This window comes from Pholcus phalangioides, unplaced genomic scaffold, assembly GCF_987345545.1.
Source record: "Pholcus phalangioides strain wild (caught in Gottingen) unplaced genomic scaffold, Ppha-v1.0 ptg000013l_1, whole genome shotgun sequence".
Taxonomy (NCBI): Eukaryota; Metazoa; Arthropoda; class Arachnida; order Araneae; family Pholcidae; genus Pholcus; species Pholcus phalangioides.
Window position 1 is genome coordinate 35,065,645 of NW_028301606.1, and position 25,029 is coordinate 35,090,673.

The window sequence follows — 25,029 nt, forward strand, 5'->3', positions numbered from 1 at the left end:
AGAGCATCACAGAGAGTTCTTTTGCAAGATAAAATTCCTAGAACAAAATGTGAGAGCAATATATTTTGATGGTCGAAAAGACAAAACTTTAGCTAATGCCAAAGAAGGTGATTCTTTCCATAGAAGAACCATATCTGAAGAACATATAACAATATTGCAGGAACCAGGGCCAATTTATTTCGCTCACACAAGTCCAAGAAGCAGTAGAGCAAGGGATATAATGTCATCAATCCTAGACTTTTTTGAAACAAGATTTTGATACGAAGGAATTGATGGCGATCGTATGCGACGGGACTGTTACCAATACTGGTTATAAAAACGGTGTTATCAAATTAATAGAGAAAGAAATAGGTCATCCTTTGCAATGTCTTATTTGTCTTTTTCACTTTAATGAGTTACCTCTAAGGCATCTTGTGAAGCATCTGGATCAGTGATTGCCAAAGTGGGCGTTAACACCCCCTGTTGGGGGGGTTTGGTAGAAGCTACGGGTATAACATGGGATCCTATGGGTTAGATTGTGTTGGGGGGGGCGATGGGAGAAAAAACTTCTACGCCCACCCAGAGAATTTATTGCTCTCATTACTCTAAGATGAGAATCTCATTTACAAAAAACTAGGAATCAAGAGAATTCTAAAAATTAGAAATGAAGGATTATCAGAAGCAGATATCCGTACATTCCATGTTATACCATAAACTTTTCTGCTAAGCACTATTCGGAAATATGTGCAAGGGATCAAATGCGTGTGACTGAACCACCTATTATAAAAAATCAGGAAATGGACCCACAAAAATTATCTGAACCTGCTTTTCCATCTATACCGAATTTTCTGTGTCACACACAGGCTGTTTAACGGTGCGTACGACTCGTAACTGGAGCATCTCTTCCTGTATCAGCAACCTAGACATCAGCAGTCGTGAAGGCTTCATTCAAGTCATAATATAATCAAAGAGTACTCTTCCATCGTTTGAAAAAAAAGCGGACTATTTTGCAAAAAAGTGAAATGTAATAACAGTGTAATAACAGAGAGGCACAATAGAGGCGTTCTCCTGACACCTATATCGTTAAACTATGTTTGTTTTCTTTAATTTGGAACATGGTTAGTTTTGTTCCCCCCCCCCTCCCCAAAAAAAAAGGGTTTATTTTCATCTCCCTCTATCAATCACTATATTCGGAGAAATTGAAAAAATGTCCTTTCAACTGCCATGACAGCTGCAAATAAACAAATATGCTTGTTGCAAATAGACAAATATGCTTGTTGCAAATAAACAAATATGCTTGTTGCAAATAAACAAATATGCTTGTTGCAAATAAATAAATATGCTTGTTGCAAATAGACAAATATGCTTATTGCAAATAAACAAATATGCTTGTTGCAAATAAACAAATATGCTTATTGCAAATAAACAAATATGCTTGTTGCAAATAAACAAACATGCTTGTTGCAAATAAACAAATATGCTTGTCAGTTATAACTTATATACGGAACTCTTAACTTGTGAGTATTTTTCACTGGGTTTATATATATATTCAGTTTTGCTCACGTACTGAATAACTTTTAAATTAAGCGTTTTTCTTTTTTAGAGAATGCTTTTTAAAAATCATCAACTCCATCTATGTTTAAAAAGATTTTTATAATGTGTACTTAGAAAAGTCTTTTTGCTCGACCTTTAGGGTCTGTGAGGAACCTCAAGATATTAGAATATTTTCCTAGATTTTGGTATAACTTCTTAAAACCTTGAAAGTCATCTTTTGGATACTAAGGCAACATGAATTTCCAAAAAAAGTGAAAAAACACCCTTTTTCGTTCCACCCTAATGCGCATGTCTGAAATGCATTGTTTGAGAACCGCCACAACTAAAGTAATTATTCCGAAAGTGAGTACTACTACTACTACTAAACCAGCCATGCACCTCGTTCATATTCCTCGGCGGAACTTCTGACGAATTGGTGCATGTTGGAATGTGTGTGTACATATAGTGAACCCTCCGTGAAGTTTGTTTCTGTGTAATGCTTGTTATGGGTATTGCTGCCAGCTGTAATCAATTTCTTTAAACTATGAGTTTTTTTCTCAACTCATAGTGAGTGAAGTGTAATGAATGAATAATTATACCGTTGTAAGCCTGTTGCTCCCTGCGGCTAGACTTTTTAACAGGGAGATCGGCTCGCACTGTCGTTCCGAAGTTGGGAAGCGCAGAAAACCAACTTCAACCGACAACCACTGCAGCGACGGTGGGGTTTGAACCCGGAACTAAAGAAGAGAAGCCAGAATATTCCGAAAGTGACTGTTGGCGCCCAGGAAAAATTGTTTCCCGACGGTGTTTTGCAAATTTGGGGCATTTGACCTGCTCTGACGAACTTTTAATGTAGCCTACGGTTCAATCTCGGTGCTATTTGGCATATGTGTTGGGGATGATCGGTCTAAAATTGTAGATTCGTATAAAGAACAAACATACATACAGACATATATAGTTCCACATTTATATATAAGATGTATGTTAACAGTTCTAGCACAAAAGCGAATTAAAACCTTAAGACAAAAAATGCATTTAAAACTCTTTTGAATTTGAAAGAGGGTTGGAATTTTTTTATTTATTATCTACGTTAAAAATATTGACATTATATACATTCGATATTAAAAGTAAGAAAATGTTATTTTAATAATTCCCACATAATTTTCTTTATTTCAATAACGTATATCAAAAAATATTTTAAAATGTATCAAACCAAATAAGCTCCCCGATGGATGTTCATGATTAATAATATCATAAATTTCACTTTTTTTTAGTTTTAAATCGAAAGTGATGCAACTAAATGAACCAGATAATATTTGAATTAATCTCTAATTATAATTATGCATCATAAAATATTCATGATTTTTTTGCATTTAATGATTAGAGTCTATGATTCTACAGATTTGGAAGTGATATTTATTTTGTTGAAGAATTCAAACCAGAAAACTATACCTAATCCAATATATCATTATATTTAATGAACGGCTGAGTGAAAGCGTTGCTCTTTACTACAAATACGTGATGAAAGTCAATAATTGTTTTCAATGAGAATTTTTTTTAAATCCTTCGTTTTTAATTAATCATTTTTTAAGAATTTTCAATTTTAATCACACAAGAGAAATAAGTGCAACTATAATTACAAAAATCTACCCATGATATTTAAAAAAAATTAAATTTCAGGCTTTTTTGATTATCTTCTCATAAACTGTATGCGCCCACACACATATACAGAAGAAATTGAAGAAGAATGACCTTCATAAAGGATTCATACTTGAACTCATTCAAAGTATTTTCAAAGAAATTTAAAATGAAAAAAAGGCCTGGAAACCATCAAGCTTCAAAATCGAAATGCAATAATGTGAAATAAGGGAAGCGAAACAGCACCATTTATAGAAATAGGAACCATTGGGATAAAAAAAGAAATATTGTTGGTTTAATAGTAATTAAATTTATAAAAAGAAATCGATTAAACTGCTAAAAAAAGTAGTTTAAAGGCCTCAAAACTTTTTTTTCTCCATCCCAACAAGCTGCTTGGATGATTAATGCGAATCCGATAAGCGATTTGAGTTTCGCATTTCTAATCTCAAAGATATAAGAACGGGATTTAAAAGTATATTCTTACGGAAATTTGAGGAAGATAGAATTTGTTCTCCTCGGATAAAAGAGAATCGCATATCAAATGAAATTGTACAAAATTATATATATATATATATATATATCACTATATGAAGTTAACTGAATACCATCTGATATAGAGTGGTATTATTATTTACGCGATGGCTAATTCTTCTGTTGTCGACATTTGTATGTTTCATACGCTTTTATGATGGTTGAATGGGATAAGTGTCTCTCTCGTTGGCTCTTCGAATATCGCTCGAATAACACCCTACTATTGTATACAAAATAGATGATAATAATATGGTCGCATTCCCTTAGGAAAGGACATGTTCTGTGTATTTATGGTACTGTCTGTGCCTGTCGCAATAAATATTACTGCGTTGGTTTGACTTCAAGAACAAATAATGAAATGATAACACCTATCATATAGTATATCGTATACCTAGCGTTTTTCATCCGGTGTACTCAGACATACTGATGTGTCGTGAAAGGATCGTACGGGTACCGCGAAAACTTTCAGAGATAATTAAATATTTTTTGAGGTGAATACGCTATAACATAGCTTACCCCCCACATTTTTTTCTTTAAAAAATCCAAAGTTGAATGTCCAAACAAAATCGGAGATGCTTTACGAGTAATACGATACATACCATAATAAAGAAAATTAAAAAAAAAAGAATCTGAAGGATGTTTTTATACAACACGCACTGTTTTCTACAAAAATATGTGTCAAAAGTACTTGGATAGAAACCGAGTACTGAACTAGGTTTTCAATTAAACTATCAAATTTGTTTCCGAGAAATTATTAAAATATAAAATGTCAGTAGCAAGAGAAATATAAATAGAAACGTTAAAACTACACATAGATGAAGTCGTCCTTATTGAACGAATTTGTCGAAGTTTCGATTTATTGCAAAAAAATTGCGGAAAAAGTACGAGTAATACGATTCAACAGGGAAATATACGGCATCCATATTTTTATGGGCATCTTTTTATCAGTCACCCCGTTGGGCATTTTGCCTGTTGTTGCGTTGTATTTGTATTATATGCGAACCTTTTTGGATCGTAAGGCAAGGTTTTCTTTCACTGATCTTTGCGCTGTTCAGAAGTGCTGATAATCATGGGTGCTACCGTAACTGTAGCCTGTTATAATTTCTTCTTTCATGTATGAGTGTAAATTCATATCAGATTAAATTAGAAAGCGTTCAATAGTGTTTTCATTAATTTGACTCAATGTGAAAATCCCCTTGATTTCAAACACTAGTGTACACGACAGTTTTTTCAAACTTTTTTTTTATCACGCAGAACACTTGAACTCACAGTTGAACTTCCATGGCACTCTTAAATTGAGATTTAAAAAAAATTATACTTTTGTATAGTTAATTAGCAGGAATTGATTATGACCATGAATTATTATCACACTTGATAATCACGAAGAAATGTATTCCTATCTTTGATGAAAAAGTAATTGAAATTCTTGAAACAGAACTTATATAGATAGTTAGATATCTCAGCTCGAAGAAAATGTTGAATATTTACTTTAAAGGAAAAGGACACTCTTAAAAGCTCCTTCCAAAGATTCTATAATTAGACTGGTTTTCATTTTTAATATTATGCATTACAAAAAACTCGCTTCACAGAAATGTGATATTGAGGGAACAGAATTATTGGGTTTTTTTTTGTAACATTTCAAAATGTGTCATTAATTGACTCCCAAATTTGAATTAATTATTTACCAAATTGAACGTATATTTTTTCATTTTTTAATTGCGATCGTCTGTTATATCTCTCACAATTTGTTTTTACTGTGGCCTCGTTATTTTCTGTTATATATTATAATCAGACACCCGTACACGTCGATCAAAAGGTTTACAAAACTTTTGACTTCAGGAAAACTTTAAAGAAAAAAACTACTATGTTGGAATTTATTGGACATTTTGTTTTTAAGTAGCCACTAAATTTACTAGTTAATTTAATTTTGCTGGAATGGCCAAATTCTCCTCGAAGAACAGGTTGTGAACCCCTTAACACGTTGTGTTAGCTAAATATACACAAAATTGTACACAAATATACAAAATAACTTATATTAGATTCATTTCATGTTCGATATTGCTATGTAGATTTTGGGCATTGCTCCGTTGATGAGCCTTACTGATGATCATAAATGCGTATATAATATCAATTTCGTTGTATGTTATATTATTTTTCTCTTATATAACTATGTTCGTTTAAATCCACCTCGTTGGGCATTTTGCTTGTTGTGGCCTTGTATTTGTATACAAACAGAATTTTATTAAAATGCGTGCTTAAGATTTTTAGAAATTGGACTAAATGTGAGAATTCACTTAGTTTTGAAAATATTGCTCTCATCTGTGTAAATGCTTCCATCAATGTTACACTGATATTTTGTTCTTTTTGAAAAGTTTTGAACTTCAATATTTTACAACCCATTAAAAAGTTTTTGTATAAATTGTATTAGAATATTTTTTTTGATTATGAAAGCTTCAATGCTGTATTCAAAAACTAATTAAACATTGTAATACGAGAATCTTATTCCCTTCAACTTCACCGATCATGGTGATTTCATGCACTCCAAATTAATTTAATGCTAATTTCATGGTGATTTCATGCACCCGAGGCTAATTTGCGGCGAACTTACAGGATTTCCACGTACTCTCGAATATTTATATAATAAAATTAAAGTTGTTTCTCAGTATTTGGTACACCACGCTTAGGCGACAAAAATTATACTCTTTTTTTATCTCGTACAGATTGGTAAAGAATGGCTTTCGGAATCGTACATTATCTCCTGATGACTGATCGTAACTCAATATATCTGCTGAAATTATATTGGGAAACTTTTTAAAATCGATCAAATAAAACGTCATCTATATTCAGAAATAATTGAGTCATTCATTGAAAAACATGTGTATGCATTTTTGAGGAAGCAATATACTGTAAATTATATAATTATATCGTTTTTAACAACCATATCAAACCATATAGCAAACATGATCAAAAAGAAAGTCAATGTGTCCTAATGCATAAAAAAACAAAGTATATATGTAAAACTTTTTACGCTAAATAACTCATTATGCATCACCGCCAATTGTTCCGGTATGTTGCATAAACGAAGACCAAAAGTGATAAACGTGGTAAGTGCTAGAAACGAAAATGTTGGGAAATCGCAAAAAAAAAGAAAAAAAAAGAGCGCATCCTGATGGAACATTCACACTAGCAACTTAGCTACACCCACCTTTTAGCTACTTATAGGACATTTTCCAAATTCACTTTTACCACTCTATAAAGTATTGCTCATTTGGCACTTTAACGGGGAAAACAGCGTTTAATTTTTTTGACACGACGTTTACCATTTCCACATAGTCATCAAATATTTCTGCATTTATTATATTTTTTACCAGCGATTATATGGGAAATTCTCAAATAAAGTTGGTTAGTTTCATGAATATGGAAAAATCACGCGGAAATGTCACTTACATTCAACAACTTATAAATTCCTCCCTTACGTGATATAGGAGCAGTCCCTCCAAGTATTTTAAAATAAAAATTAAATTAAATACAAATAGGAAAGAAGAAACATGATTGAAAAAAAAAAAGGCTAGTAATGTGTTGACGTTCTTAACATCCATCAACATGTGTAAATAAAACCAACACCACCAATGGAATCCATCAGCCTGAACTGAAGTTTGAGCATGGTACCCGATAAATTTAAAATCAAGCATATTTACCAATACCACCTTGGGGCTATACAGACAGACAGACATGACCGCTGACCGCCCAGAGAGACCATCTTGAAACTATACAGTAAATCTTCCGTAAATGAGGTGTGACCCATTAATCAGGGGATTGAAGAGCATACTTTTATTAGAAGCTATACAGGGAAATTATTATTTGGCCGTAAAAGAAGGGTGGCCACATCTGAGAGGTGTCCGTGAACAGGGTATTTACTGTACATAAGTACCGGTAAATGTGATAAAATCGCAAAGTTTATTAAACTTACCAAGACGGTCAACGATTATATATAATCACAGGATTTATATCACATTTACCGCAACATATATTTCTCAAAAATTCATCGCGGCGCTGAATCGTACTTAATCTTTGAATGCTTTCGAATCTCAAATATCTAAGACTTTTGGCTTTGTAAATTGCCGCTAGTAATTAAAATTCATTATGTTCAAGCTCAACATCAAGATGGATTATTCGAAATTAATTTATTTTCAATTTTGTTTACCGAGTTTTGATGAAAAGAAAGGGTAACGAGTCATCGTGTAACAATAACGATGTACATAAGCGTATTTTGTTCGTATAATAAATAAACGTCAGAAAAGAGTTAAGGAACTTCTTATACAGAGCTTTGAAGGGAACTTCACAATCTCCTCAACGAGGAATTTGATAAATTAAAAAGACGTGAGCCTGACACTTCGATTCTTTTTTCCCGTCCCTCTTTCACTATGCACTGTGTCATACAAAACTTCCGTTTGTAATTAAAATCGCCATTTGCTGTTGACAGTTTCTTAATTATCACGATTATTAATCTCGTGTAACATTATCATCTTCTATTAATATTGTTTTTTTTTCTTTGCTCAAAATACAATTTTTGACAGTTGCAATAATTATGCTTTGTCTACGGTATCAGTTTTTGTTCTATGTCATTTATTTTTCTTGGGTTCATATATGTATAATCATTTTATATGTATATAACTCCAACAAGTAAACTATGTTTTATAACTGTACATGCATGTATGACACGTTTAGGCAAAAGGTTCTCGGTGAGCTGTACTATCATTAAAATAGTATAATCTGCAAAACAGATGGCCACTAATAATTAAAATTCAGATGGGGGAGTCTCAAGTCATTCGATAGGAGTTGTTCAAATGGACCAGTGATGGGCAAACCTTTTTAGGAGCGGGCCAAAAGAACAAAACAGGAAAGATTTTGGCAGTCCAGACGTATTCTAACATTCATAAAGCGGTGCGGTATGTTCTCTTTGAATACTACTAAGTTTCCATTGTAAATGAGTCACGGTGGTTTATCCTTCAAAACTGTAAAATAAATAAATATATTTTAACAACTCTGTGCATTCCAATTGGGGCGTGTTGCAACTTTTTCATATACAAACAATTTTGCACAAATCTTGATTCAAATTCCCGCAGCTATGTTTCGCATACACAAAAAAATTGGAACACTCCTCCGTTAAACGAAACTTTTTCAAACACAGAAATCTGAAATATCTATACTACCATTTAAACTCTCATTTTTCCACTGTATCTATGAGTCCAGAATCTCAGAAAAAAAAAACCAACAATAATATTGACGATATGGATATGCATTAGGTTCAAAATAAAGAACGTTTCGGACACGAATTCAATTACATCACTTTCTCTTCTGTAGATATGGCAAAGTTGTCACTAGAGTAATGAATGTTAGTGAGTACGGTAAGGGTAGGTCACTTTATGAATCCTGCAACAAAACATCTTTGACAGCATTGTTCATTGCACATTTTTCCATCTGATTTTTCTTGTAGATAGTCATTCCAATATAATTGGTATTAATCTACTTCTACTATAACACATTAATTAACCATATGCACATCCTCATTTAAATCCCAGAAAAGTCTTCCAACCGACTACTACTACTATACCGTACATGCACCTCGTAAACATTTCTCTGGGCAATTTCCAAGGGATTGGAGCATGCCAGAAAGTTTACGTTTGTGTGTCATGTGTAGCCCTCGTGCATTTATGATGCCAGAGTGCTGCCATCATTGTTTCAAATTGTTGTATTCCTCTACTGAAGTAGAAAAATAAAATGATCGAATGTTCAAAATAATATATATCGCACAAACAGAGATTTGGGTAATGCGAAGTGGTAATTTGCTAGATTGAAGATTATTGGAAAAACGCTTATGGCATTTTACAAAATCATAAATGGACGTATTGGTGAGGCATTGCGATCCTCCCAATATAACGTCCGTTTTCGACGGAACAAAGGGGCCGTTATATGGAACTTCGACTGTGTACGCATCCACGTGTGCATTAGGGTGGAGTGAAAAAGGCCAAAATAACCTTTTTTGAAAATTTTGCTGTTTCCTGACTCAACAAATGATTATTTTTGGTGAAAAACACAGTGCAAGAAAATCTCAGCGTAATCGTTCATCATCTTCAGATTGCACAAACAGCTTAACCCTTTATCTACTAACGGTGCACACAATACCAACTTTTCAACCCACGTAACTTCCCATACATACGTCAATGAGTGTTGGTGTTTTGTGGATAAAGGCTGTATAATTGCCTTACGATAACCATATCATAGCACAAGTCTGGGACTATTCGTTTTTTTGCATACATCAACAAAATCCCGTTTGTTGCTTCGCCTCTGTGAAAGTGTTTACTGCATGGAACTTTTGTGTAATGCAGTAAAACACTGTTTTTACAAAATGTTCCCTAATACAGCAAAGCATGACTTTCTTTGTGGTAAAATATATAAATATTCATTATTGTGTATTATTCAATATGTTTGCATCGATGTGTTTATGTTAACGTATAGCAGGGTTGAGCGAAAAAAAAAATTATTGAAATTAATATTGCCGTGCTAATTAATATGATAACACTGATCAACACTCATGTTGTTCCCAAAAATATTTTAATGATTTTAAGAGGATTTTTGGGTGGTTTTGTCAGACTGCTCTAATTTTTGAGATAAAGTGAAAACTAAATTTCAATACGTAAGCAGCATACGCATCTCATTGCTGAGAGAACACATTATCACAAAATCTAGAGCCAATCTGACAAAACGAATATCTACGTATGACTACCTAATCATTGAAATATCTTTTCCGCTGATTTACTGTATTTATTTATATCGCGCAGCTTCAATGTAATTTGTACGCTACTCATGCATCAACATTGAAATTTAATTTCCACTTCATCTCAAAAACTAGAGACAATCTGACAAAACCAATGGCAGATTGGTAATCAGCACCGCAAAGTTAAGATCATATTTTTTTCGGTTTTGTAATTTGATTTTGCTGGTAGATGACCCAGACGAAAACAACTCTCCGTTTGTTACAGAGCATGTGAGGCTGTGATTTCACTAATTTGTTAAAAAGTTTTATTTCCATATCTTTTTTTTCACATGGAAATTTGTAATCAAATTTTTTTCCTCACTATAGTTGAATCACATAAACGGTAGCTATATACAGGTTGGTTATAAAACAACTGACACGATTCAGACGCATAATGCCTTCCCCCCCCCCTAATTTGATGAAGGTGTATTTTGATGAAACTTGGTATATAATGTGATTTATGAACCATGGGGGATTATGAACCAGAAATATTCAATTAAAAAAACCACACTGTCATTAAAAATTCCCACTGTCCAAATAACGTATATACCAAGTTTCAATGAAATACATCCACCACTACGGGTTCTGCATATGTCTCAGTAGTGTCAGTATAATTAAGCTCACTGTAGTGTCACTAATTATACTGACACTACTCCCACCTATGCAGCACCCGTTGTGATAGACGTGTTTCATTGAAACTTGGTATACGAGCCGTATGTTATTTGAATCGCGGGAAAAAGATTACCGAGTTGAAAACTCCACTTTTTCACCTGGTGGGCAAAAATCGATTTTTTTTCAATTTGAATCTTTCTTTTCCACCATGGCCCATATATATCCTATATACCACTACTACTGAACCAGACATGCACCTCGTCCATATTCCTCTGCGGAACCTCTAACGAATTGGTACATGTTGGAACGTGTGTGTATGTATAGTAAACCTTCCTTCTCCTTGAAGTTTGTTTCGGTGTAATGCTTGTTATGTGTAGTGCTGCCATCTGCAATCAATTTCTTTAAACTATGAGTTTTTTGTCAACTCATAGTGAGTGAAGTGTAATGAATGAATAATTATACCGTTGTAGGACTGTTGCTCTCCGCGGCGAGACTTTTTAACGGCGAGATCGGCTCGCATTCGCGCCTTGAAGTTGAGAACCGCAGAAAAGCAATATCAGCCGACTACCACTGCAGTGACGGTGGGGGCCGCTGTGGTTGGTCGAGTGGTCATAATGACGTACTCGCATCGCGAGGATCCGGGTTCGAACCCCACCGTCGCCATAGTGGTGGTCGGCTGAAGTTGGTTTCCTGTGGTTCCCAACTTCGCGGCGCAAATGCGAGCCGATCTCCCCATTAAAAAGTCTCGCCACAGAGAGCAACAGGCATACAACGATTAATTATTCAATCATTAAACTTCACTCGTATTTAGAAAAAACTGGTGGCAGATGGCAGCACTACCCATAACAAGCATTACACAAAACTTTACGTCAGGTTTCACTACACGTACACACACATTCCCGCATGTACCAATTCGTTAGAGATTCCGCAGAGGAATATGAACGAGGTACATGTGTGATTTAGTAGTAGTAGTAGTGACGGTGGGGTTTGAACCCGGATCCTGGCAATACGAGCTATATCCTATATACCATGTTTCATCAAAACACATCGATCGAAATCCGCGCTACAGAGTAGTGCTAATTTATTCATTACCACCCCGTATTTGGAAAGTATTACTTCAATACATTCATTTTATGCACGCTTTTAGTGCCTTTGCGCGTCTTCATTAAGGCGCTGTATAAGCAGTGCAATTTTATAAATTGTTTATTTTAAATGCAATTTCGGCTTTTAATACATGTCAGCAAAACATGGAAAAATTGAGTATTTGATGGTCAAGTGGCATAGAGTTAGTGCTGGTTGTTTACTCCAAAGAGACAAAAAAAAAAGTTAATCAATATGTTCCATTTGTAACGTTTAATGATTATAATCACATGGAGAATGATCGTTTTCCAAAATGTAGAAACAAGAAATGTCAGAGAAGCTAAGTATGTTTTCGTTGAAGATATTCTCTCAGATAAATTTTCACAAATATATTTTTCAGGATAAAAAGAGAGAGAGAGAGAGAGAGAGAGAGAGTATAAATTAATTTCATTTTTTTTACTTATACACTCTTAAGACGTACATCGCCATTGTGATTTTAAAGTACTTTTTTATTGTATGCTAAAAAATGTAATTCGTTTCTTCACAATCATTTACCCCTGTTCATTCATGAATTTGGATTATTTGACATTCGTATAATGAGTTGAGTAAGTATATTTTCAATCTGAGATACTCCGTGATGTTTGTGATGTTTGATCGGTTGTTTCAAGCAAGAAAATTCAGAAGTAATTACGCAGCATTACTGACGTGTCAGAGTATTTTACTTCCACGTGAAAAAATATGCGCAGAACATAATATAAAAAGAGAGGTATTTGCGATGAGATTGACATGCGGATAAATACGTACCATCGAGTGGAAATACAATGTATACCAGAGCTCTGCAAAGAAGAAATGGTGATGGCAAGCTTAGCAAGAATAGGGGAGGAATTACAGAAACTCTGTTACTCCTAAATTATTACGTCAGCTATAATCTATGGCACTTCAGCTCCACATGAATAATTCACAGTTACGCTCTTTCTTCCGCGCCAGGGAAGATATTATTCATTTCAGCTAATGCTTTCAAAGTAGAAAGGAGAGATGAACTGCGGAAAATCGTTCCGTGATAGACTGCGGATTCTATGAAGCCCTTCAAATGTAGACTACAATGTGCGATGCTACAAAACATTTACTTTCGTGAAATAAACCGCAATAAATATCCATCTTCTCAATAAACTTAAAAAACAAAAACATTTTGGTTTTTGTAAAGATATAACATTTTAAAATTTATGTTTCATATAAAAGTTTTGTGTTTGCTGAAATACACAGAACAATAAGAGAGAGAGACGTCGAATCAATCATAAGAATCATCAGAGAAATTGGTTCGGAATACTATGATTAAATAAGAAATCCTGATAGATTTGGATGTTTTTGGATAAATGGATATTTTTTTTGCGTTTTTCATGTTATCGCATTAAATAACGAAAGTTATCAATTTTAGCTGGGGGAAGAAGTTTCTCCTAATCCTTTGAGAGGCGGTGGCTCCACTACCTAACTGTTCAATTTTTTTTTTCTCGGTCGGGTGAGGGTTAGGGGATTCGAGAAAAAAAAATATGTTTTCTAAAATTCAATAAAGAGCAATTAGATGACAGAACAAAATTATTTACTTTTTTTATTGACTTATATGTGAGCAAACGTTTGGAACAGGAAGGTGATTTTTACAGAATTTTGATTTTCGTCATTTAATTTCCAAAAATAAGTTATCAATATTACCTGGAAAAAACATAAATTTTACAACTACATACTCTCTTATTTGGTAAAACCATAAAACGAAGAAAAAAATACTAGTAATTTCTATACTTTCTTTTTTCGAAGTTTCTAAGTGGCTTCATATGTAATCCCCCGCCTACTAAGTCACACAGCTAAGAAGTGTGACATTTTTTGTTGTTAGGTATAACGTGATATGTGCATGTAAATGGGAAGCCTTAATTAAGTTTTTTTTTTTTTTTTTTTTTTTTTTTTTTTGCGGAGGGGGGAATATCTTTCTCGTTTTCTAAAAAAAACAGGTAATACGTAGCATCCTCCCACACAAGCAAAGTATACATCATGAAGTCCTTTGTTTTAAAGTACCGAAGCCCTACTGAACAATTACTATGTGCAGTACTTGTAAGTAAACTGCCACTGCGATCTTATCTGAAGGATGTCGCATGTTTTGAAAATTTTGATGATTTGTCAAAATAAATGACACAAATGAATAATATGAATGAATTTTATATACAAATTTTTATTGAATAATTCTAGATAAGTTTCTCTGTAATTTATGATTTTATTTCGCTCATTTTTCTACGTTCAGTACTGGCTGATACGAAATCGTACGAATAAAAACATAAAATAAAAACATAATGAGTACCAGATCAGTCATTATATTTTTAACCAATTCAAAAGTTTTTGATAAATTTCATTTTTTTATAAATCTTTACCATTGAAAGGATAAATAATAATTATTATAGTTATCCTTTCGATATATAAAACAAGCATCTTGAAAATTCGTAAATAGCAGGGTGTACAAAGGCACTAAACTTGTATTCAGTGTACCCCCTCAGGGATGCAAAAATAAGTTCTAACCATATTTCAAATTCATAAGGCACAGGCATAACATTCATCACAAGTTATTTCATTAAATTTTGCAGAAAATAAAAAGTGCCCCTCAAAACGGTTAAATCATCATGATTTTTTTTTAATTAAACATTTTGTATCAAGAGCTTTCACATAGAACTGAAAAAGCGTCATTTGAACATACAGTAAATCCTCGATTTTCCGACCCCTGTTTATCCGAAACACTGTTAACCAAGTTCAGTTTCCTCGGTGAGAATGGTTTTCTTCACAGACGAGGGAATTTTTGCCGAAGTATGTATAAGAATGCCGAAAATGTAAGCATTTCTCGGAGAAATTCCGATCCATCAGCTAAATGTTTAGAGCTTCGAAATCCGGCTTTAGCGCTTTACCGCCATCTTTTGAAATGTCATCATAAATTTCCGCTGATAGCATGTTTGACTAATAACGTCCAGGTAATTACATATGGTGAAAATTAGCGATCACTTTTCGAAATCAATTACTTTCTAATTTCCAACATGCGTTCATTTGAATAATGCTACATCAGCAACATTTTAATTAATTATAAAATTCCCGTTCGCACGGACACACTGTTTCCACATATTTTTAAGAAAAGCTTGCTATCAACATAAAAATAGAGCCTATGCATGTTCGTATCATCAATTATTATTGTGTACCAGCACTTTTTCTTTACCCTTGTATTTATATCGAATATCGTATGTAGATATGTTTAGCTTTGGTAAGAAGATAAACATTCAACTCGTCAATTAATTTCACAAAATTTGATATCTCGAACACTTCATCTTTCCGCATTTCAAGCCGTTTTATTCACGGCGACCATAAATCATTGAAAACTATGTATTGTATATTTATATGGAAAATCCTAATTATGTGTTTGAAGGAACTATATTTTGTTTGGAGTAGATTATGAATGTAATATGCGAAAACATATAATTACCCAGCAATGAGAAAACACTATCCTTTGTTTTGTGTTTCCAAACACAATAAAGGATATTATTGTCAGCACTCGCCATAGCTGCTATGCTTTCGTGTATTACCTCAAGTGTATAATATAACTTACAGGATATGTGGCAAAGCAAAGGGCAAAAATCATACCTTTTCCATAGGAAGTAATGAAGTCAGAAAGTGGTATTTAAAGATTTCGTGTGAGTTAACTTGCCAATGCTACATTCATATCTGTAGCCAATCCAATGCGAGGCAAACTGTCACCCAGGTACTAGCGACCATTATGTATGCTATTAAAATAGAAAACCATCTAGGACATCTTCACTGTCCATAGTCTCCACTGTCTTGTTCAGTTGCTGTTAGTGTGATGTCTATTAGTTTTGCATTAACCAAGCAAAGAAAAACCATGGCGATTCTCACATGACAGCACATCATCTAGATTCTAGATCATAGTTTCCCAAACATTTCATTCTATCGCCTCCTTCTTCAGAAATGTTTTCTTTCATCGCCCCCAACTCAAGTGAACCCATAGTTTCCTATGTTAAATCCGTAGCTTCTTCCACCTCCTGGACCATTGCATTGCCCATCAGGGAGTGATATTGTCCACTTTGATAAACAGTGATTTGAAGATACAATTATATAATACAAACCCCTATAAAAAAAAAGCAATTTTCTTATCTTGTTTATTTGAAACTTTCTATCCCTTTCAAACATTGAATTGTGTACAGTAAAAGCCCGATATAACGAATATGACTGATGACGAGAATCTCTATTTTACGAATGATATGCAAATTATTTTCAAATAGCTAATGCAAGATACAACAATATTCGGTTACAGTGAGTTGAAAATGAAAGATGTGCCCTGGAAATGTCGACGAATTCACGAAGCCAAGTGAACAGTGTTGTGAGGGCTTTGGTTGTGATAATTAAAAGTTTCAATTGTTCAGAGGTTGACTAAATCACTTTTATAGCATGAACTTTCATGTAAAAACATCGTAGAGAAACAACAGCTATGACACAACAAGTCAATTTCATGTTTAGCGAGTTCTGTTCATTCACTGATATCAGAACGAAACGATATAAAAAAACATTTTAATGCAGAGAAAGCTGCAATTGTCTACAGTTTTATAACATGCAACATGACGGAACAAAAGATGGGTATTCGCTTATAACGAGAAGTTCGCTTTAACGAGGATTTTAATCGTTATTGTGGACCATCGTTATAGTGAACTTTCACTGTATTTCTTTCGAGCCCACCCTGAAAAACAACAAAATTTCCACTCGTGCTTCTTACAAAATAAATAGAGAATTTCTACATCATTCTTTTTCCGGAATATCTGTCAGGAAATACTCTTCTAGTATTTATGTAGAAATAAATATTCAACACTGATAGAAAATTCCAACTTCGACTCGAGTCCAAACGTCATACACTCGAGAGTCACAAACAAAATAGAAGCTTCTCCTTCTTACGGATCGGATCCATTATTTTAATTAAAGAGAAGCTAGGAGCTGCATTTCCTAATTTATTGTAATTTGAGAACATAAACTGGAAAAGATGAAAGACTAGGATATTCAGCTGCCTATATCTAACGTTACCAACGTTCATCATACAGCAAGCAACATGGATTCCCTATTCTCGGATTACGCTGGTATCCTCTATGAAGGAGCTGTAATCATACATTATATGAAACTTTAATGTGACACGTTCACCAAAAGAATCTGACATTTAATGAAGCAATAAAGGAATGAGGTAATGGCTAGTTACTTCTTTACGGTTATTGCTAAAATGGTTATATTTCATACACTGAGCGGGGAAGCCATAAAATTTTCCTTTTCCTTTCTTTTTCACCATTTTTTTTTCTACCAGGATTCTCCATTTTTTCCCGTTCTTTATTATTGCGTTCGCCGAATTCTCGAACTCTTTCTCATTCCGTTTCCATTTTTCCCCCTTTACTTGTCTTTTCACTCCTTCTCCCAATGCATCATTACTTTTTTCAACTGTTATACATTTAGAGAAGAAAAAGATATCAAAATAAATTATGAAAAAAAATTGAATATTTTGTAAGAAAGGAATTTCTTCTGAATAGCAATTATTCGTTGATGGCAGCACGCATATAAATTGACATGAGTTATAACTGTCATTCTTCTTCATTGAAATGTCTTTGTTGTAATGGTAATGTGATAAAAATTAGGAACCCGAAATACCTCATTTAGTTATTTTTTGTTTAAATAAAAATAAAATCATGTTTCCTCATGTCATTCTAAAGTACATATAGAAGTACATGTTTGTTGGCATCATCATCGAAAAAATAAGTATGTGTATTGAAAGAGGGAAATAGAAAACTGCATTATGTTAACAGGTATTGAGTGAGTTAAAGGAAATGGGATTTCCGTAATTACACGTAATTTTTTTTCATATGGACAATGAATTCATTATTTACGAAGCCTAAAATAGACATGTATCCACCCAGTGTAACGGAGAATAGTGAGAGATAATAAATTTTCAAAACGTGAATGTAATATGATCTTAATATTCTATGTCATAAGACTGCAACATAGTTTTTTACCTCTTTCCTAATACTATTTATTCGTATTTCTCCTTTTTAATTTTTTTCCAGCCACCTTGTTGGCCAAATTGCCTGCTGTGGTTTCTGATTTTGCATTTGTATTCAACATGAGATGCATCCATAGAAAATAAAACTCGTGAATAAATAGTGATTATTTGCGTAATGCCTATCTTTAGAACTGTTGCATTTCAGATGAGACCTTGTAGTAATAAAAAGTTAGGTTAATAAGAATTTAGGTGTTTCATCGGTTACAGTTTTGTATTTTTATAAAGAATTTATTTGATAAAATCTATCTTCTATTCACACATCTAACGTAAATATCACGCTCTAAATATTACAGTATCTCGATCAGCTTATGATTCAATTTCCACATATTTTAGTTTCTAAAATATTGCGTATCCCTCTCAAGATATTTTGGAAATAGGTTATCTGAGGGTTTCAATATAAAAAATAGATTTTTGAATTTCGTTCGCAAAATTCTCGAAGTCTTTCTTATTCCAATTCCATCATTTTTATCTCCTTTACTTGTCTTTTTACTCCTTCTCAAAATACATCATTACTTTCCCGACTGTTATACATTTGGAGACGAAAACTATTCAAATTTATATATATATATATATATATATACACACACTGAAAACTGAAGACTTTAAGAAATGAATTTCCACCCAATATAGTAATATAGTAATTATCCGTTGATGTTATCACGCATATAAATGGACGTGAGATATGAGTATCCTTTTTGTTCGTTGAAATTCTTTTGTTGGAATGTAATGTGATAATTAGGAACATGAAAAATTCCATTTATATATGTTTTGCTTGAAAAAAAATGAAAACCATGTCATTTGTACATGTTTGCTGTCATTACCAAAAAAAAAAAAAAATTAAGTATGCATATTGAAAGAAAGAAAATAAATATTACGCTATATTAACAGAGTTATTCCTTTCATGAATTGTGAAGGAAAATATAATTTTTAGATAATTGTTATTTTTTATATGAATGATAAAAATTCGTGATATATAACGTATAAAATAAATATGATTCCATACAGTGTAACGAAAATTGGTGAAATATATTAAATTTGAAACACATAAGATTTTTATCTTTCATATACGTATTCTACATGAGATACATCCATAGAAAAGAACCGTGAATAAATACCAATTATTTGAGTAATGTGTATAATTAAGACTGTTGCATTATAGATGAGACTTTCCAATAATGCAAGAATAATAGGAATGTAAGGTTTTATCTCTTAAATTTTTATATTTTGAACAAAAAAATATTTTAGTGATGAGAATATCTATCAATGAATAATCTTTGACTATGCAGTATATCATACTGTAAAACTTACAGATGGGTACTTTTAAATACTAAGCTAAATATTATACATAATTACAGTATATTTTAGCTTGTGATCTAATTTTAGTTTCTAAAAATGTTTCTTATGCCTCTAGACATTTGGCCAATATGTCATCAGACATTTTTCAGAATAAGAATGAGATTTTTTGAGGTAAAATTTGTAGTCTTCTATGTCTTGAAATCTGTGTAAATACATTCATGAAATTCACTAAGTGATTTTTTTTCTTTTTTACAAATTTTGATCAATGTATATTCTATATGATATTTTGGGCTATGTACATTTTAAAGTTCGTGAATGTACAACTAATTTAAAGTTAGCATAAATTTTCCGCTATGTACATTCAATATGATTTCGAAAAATATGAATTTAATATATATAATACCGGGCCAATATATATTATAAATTATATACTATAAATTAAATAATATAATTTAAATTAATATATTTACCGGCAGAGTGAGCAGGTCCGCATACACGGTTTACAACGGTGAACTGGTTGTGGATAAGGAGGGCAAATTCTTATAACCGTCCCATTTGCATATTTCCACCGAAGTCGCTCGTACCAGCGCCACCTATCGGTTGTTTTAATCCCCCCCCTCTGTCTTAAAAAAATTCCCGTGACCTAGTGATGCTAACCCTGCAAACCGTTTTTTATTCCAGTTATTTTCCGGTTTCTATTCAGTTTTAAAGTTTCTACGGACTTTTTGCCCACCCTGTATACGAGTCATTTGAATTCCATACTCATTTCAAGCTATATGAATTTCATATTCTTTACGAGCTTTGTGAATTTCAAATACGTTTTGGTTATGTGACTTTGATATATATATTTGAACTACATTTAATACATTTTGAGCTATATGAACTACATATACATCTAGAGCGTTGTGAATCTCATATAAATTTTAATCCCTGTGGATTTGATATACATTTAGAGCTATATAAATTTGATATACATTTTGAGCTATTTTTGAGTTGTGCGAATTCCATATTGTGGTGTGTATACCCATGTGTGTATACGGATAGACGAATATGGATAATTCCTTTATTCTACTTCAATATAGACTACCTCTACGTTAGCATTTGAAACCAACAACCCTTCGCAAGGTTAAAATCTAACTCTCTAGAATATCATCTCTCGATAAAACTAATTCCACACGTGTCACGTAAATAAAAAGTAATGCTGTACGTCGTTGTCACAGCTTCCCTTTTACATACTCCCCCACTGATTTCACGGACATCCCTTCAAGGAATCAGCAAAAGGCGTTGTGGGTGTTCATTCAGAGTTCCGGTCCAGTAGTTCCTAATAGCTCCAACTTTGGCAGGTCGTCCCCTCTTCCTTAATGGCACTTCGGTAATAGTATCCGGTTTCCTACACGGTGTGAGAACAGAGGTACGCCGAGATGTACAACCTGGTTTGGCAGGATCAATGATATCGTACGTCGTAGACGACCTCTGGGCTAGCACAAGGTACGGTCCGTCTCGTTGGGACATGAACTTTGCCAAACAGTTTTTCCTTTTATGGCTGAGGGAATGCAAAGCGACGTGAATGTGGTGTACTGATGTATATCGAGGGGCTCTGCCTAGGACCGTAGTCAGCATAAGCTTAGCGTTCATTCCGTTTTCATTCATCCTGCTGCTTCAATGAGCCTCTTGCAAGACTTTGGATGGGTGTTAACCTGTTTTTACGACTTCTCTTTGTGATGGCTGCGACCATCTGATTGAAGCGCGTTAGGGTTTTTTTCAGAATCCTTACAGCCACCCTTTCCCGCATTTATCACTCCCATCGCTAGCACTGTTTGTACTTGTTTGGGTTCTTGACTTACGGAAGCTATTGCTAGACGATATTGTTTGGCTCGGCATTCTACAATGACGCTGTATGTGATAGTACCCTGGTGATCCTGGACCGCGTCGCCTGATAAAGGCAAGTTCAATTCGTGCGCTCCTGCGGAGGTGTGAGTCTGATTCTTGACCTTTTGTCATAACCTCGGGGTTGTGCCTGCACCGGTTGATGAACGCTTCCTGCGGGTCGTTGGATTCCTAGGACATCAGGACGAGGATGGCAAGAAACATGGGGCGAATAGTCACGGACGTGACCCATTTGGTTTTGAGAGTTCTAGACAGATCACATCACTGAGGTTAGGCTGTTAATTCACCATGGTGAGCTTTTAAATAGAAAGGGTACCGAATTGAAAATAAGTTCTTCCTTTTTCCATGACCTGTTCGAAACTTGTTTCTGTTGCTGTCTTCAGCTTGTCGTAGGTGACAGAAATTCAAGTCGATATGTTGTAACATATATTCAACAGATTTAATCCTAGACTCATTCACGAAGTGGAATCGCTTTCGAGTATTTTCCATGGGCTTTGTCTTATCATTGGTTTTGCTTTAGATCCAACACTATACCAGATTTCTCAAGAAAGTCAATTTCAGAACAAAATAGTTCTGTTAACTACGATTCCATGCAGAACAATAAATTTCCTCCTTAGCCCGCTTCCATTTGATGGTTTTTTTTTTTTTCAAACCGAGCACAACTCAGGTCTATCACCATTTATGGGCGATTTACTACCTAGTGAGTTCCATACGATGTTGCCTAATACCATTGTGGTCAACACATTCACCACTGATTGTTGTCCCTTTGGAAGACCCATATTGACAGTTTCTTGAAGAAATTTGACGTTTTGCTCTTTCAAAATACGATGCAGAAAATCGCTTGCGATACATTGCATAGCACCACTAGGCACAGGCAGTTCCCATTTTGCCATTTGCATGATTTTTTAACAACGCCACCAGTTCTGTTACAGAAGCGCATAAATTCAGTTCCAACTGACCAAACTGAGTGGTTGTCACTGTGGTTTCAGGATTATGAGTTGGACACTGCGCTCTAATTACTTCAGGATATCCACATCCATAGCAACTTCCAGGTCGCTGTTCATCCTGACTGATCATGGGAAGCGTCTGTTCATCTGCACGAAAGGTCTGAGGAATCACTGGTTTTGATGACGTCCATGGATATTATCTTGGTGTTTGCTTTCGACGACCCTCGACATCGTACTGCTGATTCAATTTCTTTGTGAAGGTACTCCTGGCATCTTCATACTCGTCGAGTTTCTCAGCTAGTACAAATGGTGAGATCAACATGGCCCATACATCGATGAAATGTCCCCGATGTCCATTTTCATTCATTCCGCAAATACTTCACTTGCGATGAGCTCTGCTTCTTCATCTGATCCGCTATAACTAGATTCATCAAGTCGTCGAAAGTTGTAACCTTAACTTCTGCAAGATATGTTTTCATCTCGAAATAAACGTCACGCCATCAACTAACTCTCCGAGATCTTCTGCATGTTCTTCCGAGATGTTCTGCAGCTAAAATCACTTCAAAAGCATTTGCTCGACATACCGATAGTACTTGAATGTAGTACTCTTCAGGCTCCCTGACACAGAACCTAGCTACCTCTTTCGGTAAGCTTTTGTGGCATACAAAATACTGCCTTCGTCTGAGGTGGTCATGTTACGTTGTTTTTAATAAAACTTTCCGGATACACCCATCCTTCGGGAACGCTTCGATATCTCTCTGAGATGGGAAGCGGGGTGTATCCGGTCTTCAAAGGTCAAAGGCATACATAATCCACAGTTATTCCGGAATCTATTAGTTTAAACCGGACCAAAAACAAACGAAATATCGTCAGATAATTCAAAACGCGTAACTGATACTCGAAAGACTCGATTTATAATCACCGGTTGAACCAAACCCTGGCACGTCTTCACTTCTATCCTTAGTTTCTCGAGTTCGAACTGTATTTCTCCTCTCTGGTTCTTCTCTTCAGCTTCTTTTCATCGAATTTTTTCTTCGGCGTCAAAGTCTTTCTTCAGCATCTTCTCGTTGAATTCTTTCTTCTACGAGGGTCTGTTGCAGTCCTTCTTGCGAAGACCTCGTCGTATTCTTTACTGGGCATATAAGTTTCTTTAACTCTATCACTTTCGTCTCGAGTTTGATAAGTTCGCCCATCTCTTCGGCAAGGCGTCGAAGTTTGTTTTTTTAAATATTTCGCGAGATAAGTCATTTTCCACTCTCTTGGTTACCTATTTAGAATGTCCACTTAGCTAAGCATACTCACCCGTCTATTTTAAAACGATGGGTGCCACTGTGACAGTCGGTGGTGTGAATACGGAGTGACGAACATGGAAAATTTCTTTATTCTACTTCAATATAGAACAAGCGAAACAGTCAACCCTTCGTCATGAAGGTTAAACTTGAACTCTCTAGAATGTCTTCGTCTCTCGATAAAACTTACTCCTCACCTGTCTCGTGAATAAAAAGTATTGTTAACAGCTTGCCTGTCGCGCTATGTATTTTGAGCTGCTTTTAAACTTTATGAAATACAAAGTCCATATTACGATTCCATAAAATCCATATACTTTCTTGAGCTTTACATACTTTTACTTTGTGAAATTTACCTGAGTTTTTAACCCATGTGAATTCCACAAGGTTGTTAAGCTATCACAGTTTTACTTGAATTTACTTGAATAGTTCTATATAAACTCGTTATTCTTTGAAATGCAGAAGTTTGATTTGATGATACCGTCTGGGCTTTACATCTGGAACATAAATTTTAGCCAAAAATATGATTAAAAATTATCATCTGTGTACTTATTTCCAGAATAACTGTGGCGTTTTATTTAATGGATTTTAAAATGACTAGAAATTGATGGCCAATGTATTCACAATTCCCATGGAATATTCCGGAGATATCTTTGCTGTTTACTCCAGTGAAGTGAGAAGGTCGTGATTGAAAGCACTTGAGTAAAGAGGAACGAATCATGCGATGAATGAATTAATGCTGTGTTTGATGCTTTAGAGCTGCTGTAACTACGTTATCTCATGAGAAAATTCGTTTCATGCGACTGGTGAAGTTCCGTGTCCATCGTTAATCTGCTGAATCCTTCCCTTCTGAAGCGATCATCCCAAAATATTATCTGACGGGTTACGGTCGTGTGTGTGTGCTCTTCTGACTAGAATACGGTCACGAAAGTCTCTGATGCCGTCGAGAATGATTTAAAGAACTTCAGATCGTTATAGAGGGTTCAGCATAATATTAACAATTCTAATTCATGTCAGCTTTAAGTACTAAACAATTCCGCACGCTCACATGACACAATGTTAAGATTGTATTGAATATATGCAAAGGACTTGACATAGAGTTCAGATCTTCGAGACCTACCTTATGCAAATCCCATCTTAAATAATGCGCAGTAGACGTCATTTCGTTATGGGAAACACACACAAGGGGACTCTTCGGACAATATTATGCGATCTAATGCAAGCAGGCGTCATGAAATTATATTCCGTACTACACAAGGTATAATTCCGTGAGGTTCCTGAGAGTATTCATGAAAT